Below are 7,500 nucleotides of genomic sequence, written 5' to 3'. Positions count from 1 at the left end.
AGGGGAAGCCTCCCCGGGCCCGCCGGACCCCGTCCCGGGCACCCTGCCCCGCGGCAGGACCCAGGACGGAGCCCGGGGTGGGGAGGCCACCCTCCCCGGGGCCCTCAGGGGCCCCGGATGGAGCTCCTGAACACAGACAAGCAAGGGGAGGCTCCCCGGGCACATCGGAACCCCTTTCCGGGCCCTTGGCAGTGCGGCAGGCTGGGAGACAGGGCCCAGGGCCTGAGCACCCGACCCGGGGCCCGCCCGGGCCCCTGGACCCAGCCGGGGCTCCCAAGCCCGGAGGCGCATGGGACGCCTCCCCGGTCCCTCCGGACCCCGTCCCGGGCACCCTGCCACGCAGCAGGACCAAGGACAGAGCCCGGGGTGGGGAGGCCGCCCTCCCCGGGCCCTCAGGGGCCCTAGCCACTGCTCCTGAACCCAGCCAAGCAAGGGGAGGCTCCCCGGGCACACCGGAACCCCTTCCCGGGCCCTTGGCAGTGCGGCAGGCTGGGAGACAGGGCCCAGGGCCGGAGAAACCAACCCGGGGCCCGGCCGGGCCCCTGGACGCAGCCGGGGCTCCCAAGCCCGGAGGTGCATGGGACGCCTCCCCGGTCCCTCCGGACCCCGTCCCGGGCACCCTGCCACGCAGCAGGACCAAGGACAGAGCCCGGGGTGGGGAGGCCGCCCTCCCCGGGCCCTCAGGGGCCCTAGCCACTGCTCCTGAACCCAGCCAAGCAAGGGGAGGCTCCCCGGGCACATCGGAACCCCTTCCCGGGCCCTTGGCAGTGCGGCACGCTGGGAGACAGGGCCCAGGGCCGGAGAAACCGACCCGGGGCCCGGCCGGGCCCCTGGACGCAGCCGGGGCTCCCAAGCCCGGAGGTGCATGGGACGCCTCCCCGGTCCCTCCGGACCCCGTCCCGGGCACCCTGCCACGCAGCAGGACCAAGGACAGAGCCCGGGGTGGGGAGGCCACCCTCCCCGGGCCCTCAGGGGCCCTAGCCACTGCTCCTGAACCCCGCCAAGCAAGGGGAGGCTCCCCGGGCACACCGGAACCCCTTCCCGGGCCCTTGGCAGTGCGGCAGGCTGGGAGACAGGGCCCAGGGCCGGAGAAACCGACCCGGGGCCCGGCCGGGCCCCTGGACGCAGCCGGGGCTCCCAAGCCCGGAGGTGCATGGGACGCCTCCCCGGTCCCTCCGGACCCCGTCCCGGGCACCCTGCCACGCAGCAGGACCAAGGACAGAGCCCGGGGTGGGGAGGCCGCCCTCCCCGGGCCCTCAGGGGCCCTAGCCACTGCTCCTGAACCCAGCCAAGCAAGGGGAGGCTCCCCGGGCACATCGGAACCCCTTCCCGGGCCCTTGGCAGTGCGGCAGGCTGGGAGACAGGGCCCAGGGCCGGAGAAACCGACCCGGGGCCCGGCCGGGCCCCTGGACGCAGCCGGGGCTCCCAAGCCCGGAGGTGCATGGGACGCCTCCCCGGTCCCTCCGGACCCCGTCCCGGGCACCCTGCCACGCAGCAGGACCAAGGACAGAGCCCGGGGTGGGGAGGCCGCCCTCCCCGGGCCCTCAGGGGCCCTAGCCACTGCTCCTGAACCCAGCCAAGCAAGGGGAGGCTCCCCGGGCACACCGGAACCCCTTTCCGGGCCCTTGGCAGTGCGGCAGGCTGGGAGACAGGGCCCAGGGCCGGTGCACCCGACCCGGGGCCCGGCCGGGCCCCTGGACCCAGCCTGGGCTCCCAAGCCCGGAGGCGCAGGGGAAGCCTCCCCGGGCCCTCCAGGACCCCGTCCCGGGCACCCTGCCACGCAGCAGGACCAAGGACAGCGCCCGGGATGGGGAGGCCGCCCTCCCCTGGACCTCAGCCCTTCCATGTCAGCCCGGCAATCTGGTCGCCCCATTGGAAAGCATTGCGCGCTACTATTGCAAACACATTATCTACCGGACTTGCTCTAGATGGCGCTCCAACATAAGGAATGTACCAACACCTTCCCTACTGGAATCGTGACGAGCAGGAGCCGTCGTTAGCACTGAAGGGGCTAGTATATCAACACTTTCCCTCCTGTTGCGCAGGTTGGAGTTTGAAAAATAGATTGTATTATGCCTTTAGTTTGTGTGTCCTCTAGATCAAGTTGATCTACTGACTTGCGATGCCAAGGCATCTCGCTGTAAAGGAATGCGATGTCACAGCATGCATTTGTGCATTCGAATAGATGGCCGCCTATAACCCCTTCGCTGCGGCGGGTTTTCAAATGGGTTTGGGCATGGAGCTGCCCGGGACCCGTGGAGCCCGTCCTGGGCACTCTGACCTGCTGTTGGCCCGGGGGGAGGACTGCCCGGGACCCGTGGAGCCCGTCCTGGGCACTCTGACAAGCTGTTGGCCCGGGGAAGGGAGCCCCAGACGACCGGGACCCGTGGAGCCCGTCCTGGGCACTCCTGTATGCCGTTGGCCCGGGGAAGGGAGCCCCGGACGTCCGGGTCCCGTGGAACTCGTCCTGGGCACTCTGACATGCCGCTGGCCCGGGGAAGGGTGCCCCGGACGCCCGGGGCCCGTAGCCCGTCCTGGGCACTCTGACAAGCCGTTGGCCCGGGGAAGGGAGCCCTGGACGCCCGGGACCCGTGGAGCCCGTCCTGGGCACTCTGGAATGCTTTGGCCCGGGGAAGGGAGCCCCGGACGCCCGGGGGAGGACTGCCCGGGACCCGTGGAACTGGTCCTGGGCACTTTTACATGCCGTCGGCCTGGAGGTGGGTGCCCTGGACGCCCGGGGGAGGCCTGCCCGGGACCCGTGGAGCCCTTCCCGGGTACTTTGCCAATGCCGTTGGCCTCATGGAGATGGTTGCCCCGGACGCGTCCGGGGGAGGCCTGCGCGGGACCCATGGAGCCCGTCCTGGGCATTGAGCCATGCCGTTGGCCTGGAGATGGGAGCCCCGGACGCCCGGGGGAGGACTGCCCGGTACCCGTGGATCCCGTCCTGGGCTCTTTGACATGCCGTCGGCCTGGAGGTGGGAGCCCCGGACGCCCGGGAGCGGGCTGCCCGGGACCCATGGAGCCCGTCCTGGACACTTTGACATGCCGTCGGCCTGGAGGAGGGTGCCCGGGACGCCCGTGGGAAGCCTGGTCGGGACCCGTGGAGCCCTTCCCGGTTACTCTGCCATCCCGTTGGCCTCCTGGAGATGGGTGCCCCGGACGCCCGGGGGAGGTCTGTCCGGGGCCCATGGAGCCCGTCCTGGGCAGTGTGACATGCCGTCGGCCTGGAGGTGGGAGCCCCGGACGCCCGGGGGAGGGCTGCCCGGGACCCATGGAGCCCTTCCCGGTTACTCTGCCATCCCGTTGGCCTCCTGGAGATGGGTGCCCCGGACGCCCGGGGGAGGTCTGTCCGGGGCCCATGGAGCCCGTCCTGGGCAGTGTGACATGCCGTCGGCCTGGAGGTGGGAGCCCCGGACGCCCGGGGGAAGGCTGCCCGGGACCCGTGGAGCCCTTCCCGGTTACTCTGCCATCCCGTTGGCCTCCTGGAGATGGGTGCCCCGGACGCCCGGGGGGAGGTCTGTCCGGGGCCCATGGAGCCCGTCCTGGGCAGTGTGACATGCCGTCGGCCTGGAGGTGGGAGCCCCGGACGCCCGGGGGAAGGCTGCCCGGGACCCGTGGAGCCCTTCCCGGGTACTCTGCCATCCCGTTGGCCTCCTGGAGATGGGTGCCCCGGACGCCCGGGGGGGAGGTCTGTCCGGGGCCCATGGAGCCCGTCCTGGGCAGTGTGACATGCCGTCGGCCTGGAGGTGTGAGCCCCGGACGCCCGGGGGAAGGCTGCCCGGGACCCGTGGAGCCCTTCCCGGGTACTTTGCCATCCCATTGGCCTCCTGGAGATGGGTGCCCCGGACGCCCAGGGGCGGTCTGTCCGGGACACGTGGAGCCCGTCCTGGGCATTGAGCCATGCCGTTGGCCCGGAGAATGGAGCCCCCAGACGCCCGGGGGAGGTGTTGCCCAGGCATATCTCATCTGGTCCCCCGGGCAGAGAACCACCAGCCCTGGAGAGGTGTCCGGGCGCACCCTGCCCCTAGTAATCCGGAGGGAAATTACCCCCCTTTCTTGCAATCCGTGCACGCGAGGTGACAGAGGGGACCCAAGGCGTAAAAGAACCCGACCTCATGGAGCCCTAGCTGGGATCCGGGAGGCGAATGGCACCTCATCGGGACTTCCAGGGAAGCCCAGCCATCTGGTCGCCCCATTGGAAAGCATCGCGGGCGACCAGATGGCCGGGATCGAAAGGACTCCCAGCTCCCCATCCATCCCAAGCCTTCGCGGTGGGGTTCCTGACTTCCTGCCCACGCAAGGCAGGGCTCTTGGACCCCGGCTGGGCCTCAGGCGCAGGTTGGACCACCGGAGCTCCAGGGCCCGGACGACCTGGTGGGAGGAATGCCCGGGACCCGTGGAGCCCGTCCTGGGTACTTTGACATGCCGTCGGCCTGGAGGTGGGTGCCCCGGACGCCCGGGGGAAGCTGCCCGGGACCCATGGAGCCCGTCCTGGGTACTTTGACATTCCGTCGGCCTGGAGGTGGGAGCCCCGGATGCCCGGGGAGAGGTCTGCCCGGGACCCATGGAGCCCGTCCTGGGTACTTTGCCTATGCCGTTGGCCTCATGGAGACGGGTGTCCCAGACGCCCGGGGGAGGACTGTCCCAGACTCATGGAGCCCGTCCTGGGCACTTTGACATGCCGTCTGCCTGGAGGTGGGAGCCCCGGACGCCCGGGGGAGGGCTGCCCGGGACCCATGGAGCCCGACCCGGGCACGCTGCCATGCCGTCAGCCTGGATGGAGCCCCGGACGTCCGGGGTACGAGTGACCGGGACGCATGGAGCCCGTCCTGGGCACTTTTCCGTGCCTTCGGCCTGGAGCCCCCAGACACCCAGGGGAGGGCCACCGTGAAAACCATGGAGCCCGACCCGGGTACTCTGCCATACCGTCAGCCTAGATGGAGCCCCGGACGCCCAGGGGACGAATGCCCGGGACGCATGGAGCCCGTCCTGGGCACTTTTCCATGCATTCGGCCTGGAGCCCCCAGACACCCAGGGGAGGACATCCCTGGAAACCATGGATCACGACCCGGGCACTCTGCCATGCCGTCAGCCTGGATGGAGCCCCGGACGCCCGGGGGATGAATGCCCGGGACGCATGGAGCCTGTCCTGGGCACTTTTCCATGCCGTCAGCCTGGATGGAGCCCCGGACGCCCGGGTGACGACTGCCCAGGAGCCATGGAGCCCGTCCTGGGCAATTTGACATGCGGTTGGCCTGGAGGAAGGAAGCCCCGGGTGGCCTAGGGAGGTGTTGCCCAGGCATAGCCCATCTGGTCCCCATGGCAGAGAACCGCCAGCCTCGGAGGGGTGTCCGGGCGTACCCTTCTCCCTAGTAATCTGGAGGAAAATTACCCCCTTTTCTTGTAATCTGTGCACGCGAGGTGACAGAGGGGACCCAAGGCGCGAATGTACCCGACCTCCTGGAGCCCTCGCTGGGATCCGGGCGGCGAATGGCACCTCATCGGGACTTCCAGGGAAGTTCGGCCATCTGGTCGCCCTTATAGGAAAGCGTTGCGGGCGACCAGATGCCCGAGGGGATCCGGGCGACCAGATGGCCGAGGGAATCTGGGCGATCAGATGGCTGGACACGGAAGTGAAGCCGCCTGGACTCTCCCGACCCTGTCCCTGTCCCCGTCCCCGTCCCGGGACGAAGGCCCGGGACGCATGGAGCCCGTCCTGGGCACTTTTCCATGCCTTCGGCCTGGAGCCCCCAGACACCCAGGGGAGGACCACCGTGAAAACCATGGAGCCCGACCCGGGCACTCTGCTATACTGTCAGCCTGGATTGAGCCCCGGACGCCCGGGGGACGAATGCCCGGGACGCATGGAGCCCGTCCTGGGCACTTTTCCATGCCTTCGGCCTGGAGCCCCCAGACACCCAGGGGAGGACCACCGTGAAAACCATGGAGCCCGACCCGGGCACTCTGCCATACCGTCAGCCTGGATGGAGCCCCGGACGCCCGGGGGACGAATGCCCGGGACGCATGGAGCCCGTCCTGGCCACTTTTCCATGCCGCCGGGGTGGATGGAGCCCCGGGCGCCCAGGGGACGACTGCCCAAGAGCCATGGAGCCCGTCCTGGGCAATTTGACATGCCGTCGGCCTGGCGGAAGGAAGCCCCGGGTGGCCTAGGGAGGTGTTACCCAGGCATAGCCTATCTGGTCCCCATGGCAGAGAACCACCAGCCTTGGAGGGGTGTCTGGGCGTACCCTGTCCCTAGTAATCCGGAGGGAAATTACCCTCCTTTCTTGTAAACTCTGCACGCGAGGTGACAGAGGGGACCCAAAGCGTGAAAGTACCCGGCCTCCTGGAGCCCTCGCTGGGATCTGGGAGGCGAATGGCACCTCATCGGGACTTCCAGGGAAGTTCGGCCATCTGGTCGTCGATTTGTCGAGCCCTGGGAGAGAACTGGGGCTCGGCAGGGCCAGGGTGCCAGCAGGTCCCAGTCTGCCAGGTAACCAGGTCTGGGGATATGCTGCCCATGCGCTGCCGGGGCCCGGGCATGACCTCCGGTGGGCCCTCAGGTGCGTCAGTCTGGCACGGGGAGGCTCTGAACCTGCTTGGCTGGGGCCAGGGCTCCACAAATCCACTCGCCCGCTCGACCGGGGCCTAAACGGCGTCCTGCTCATGGCGGGCTTGGGGCTTAGCTTCCAAACCCTACCCCCAGGCCAGGGAGAGCCTCTGCAGGCCCCGATGGACCCCAGCACCCGGAACCTCAGCTGGATTGCAGGACGGGGGCTCCAGCACCCCGGGACCTGCCGGACAGAGTTAAAGCCCCGGGCCCGGTCCCATGTTCCGAACCCTAGCCAGGCCGGGGAATGCCTCCCCAGGCCCAGAGGGATCCTAGCGCCCAGGCCCTCGACTGGCTTGCAGGACAGGGGGCTCCAGCACCCTCGGGGCCTGCCAGATGGAGTTCAAGCCCCGGGCCAGGTCCCAGCTTCCAAACCCTAGCCAGGCTGGGGAGAGCCTCCCCGGGCCCCGGTGGAGCCCCGTCCCCAGCGCCTGGACCCTCTGGTGGCCTGCGGGACGGGGGGCTTGCACACCCCGGGGCCGGCCGGCCGGCCGGAGCTCAAGCCCCGGGCCCGGTCCCACCATCCGAACCCTATCCAGGCTGGTGTGAGCCTCCCCGGGCCCCGGTGGAGCCCAGTCCCCAGCGCCCGGACCCTCTGGTGGCCTGCGGGACGGGGGGCTCGCGCACCCCGGGGCCGGCCGGCGCTCAAGCCCCGGGCCCGGTCCCACCTTCTGAACCCTAGCCAGGCTGGGGAGAGCCTCCCCGGGCACTGGTGGAGCCCCGTCCCCAGCGCCCGGACCCTCTGGTGGCCTGCGGGACGGGGGGCTCGCGCACCCCAGGGCCGGCCGGCCGGAGCTCAAGCCCCGGGCCCGGTCTCACCTTCCGAACCCTATCCAGGCTGGGGAGAGCCTCCCCGGGCCCCGGTGGAGCCCCGTCCCCAGCGCCCGGAC

Source organism: Lissotriton helveticus, chromosome 4_1 (genome assembly GCF_964261635.1).
Source record: "Lissotriton helveticus chromosome 4_1, aLisHel1.1, whole genome shotgun sequence".
In the NCBI taxonomy this organism is placed as follows: domain Eukaryota; kingdom Metazoa; phylum Chordata; class Amphibia; order Caudata; family Salamandridae; genus Lissotriton; species Lissotriton helveticus.
This window is presented reverse-complemented; position numbering follows the sequence as displayed.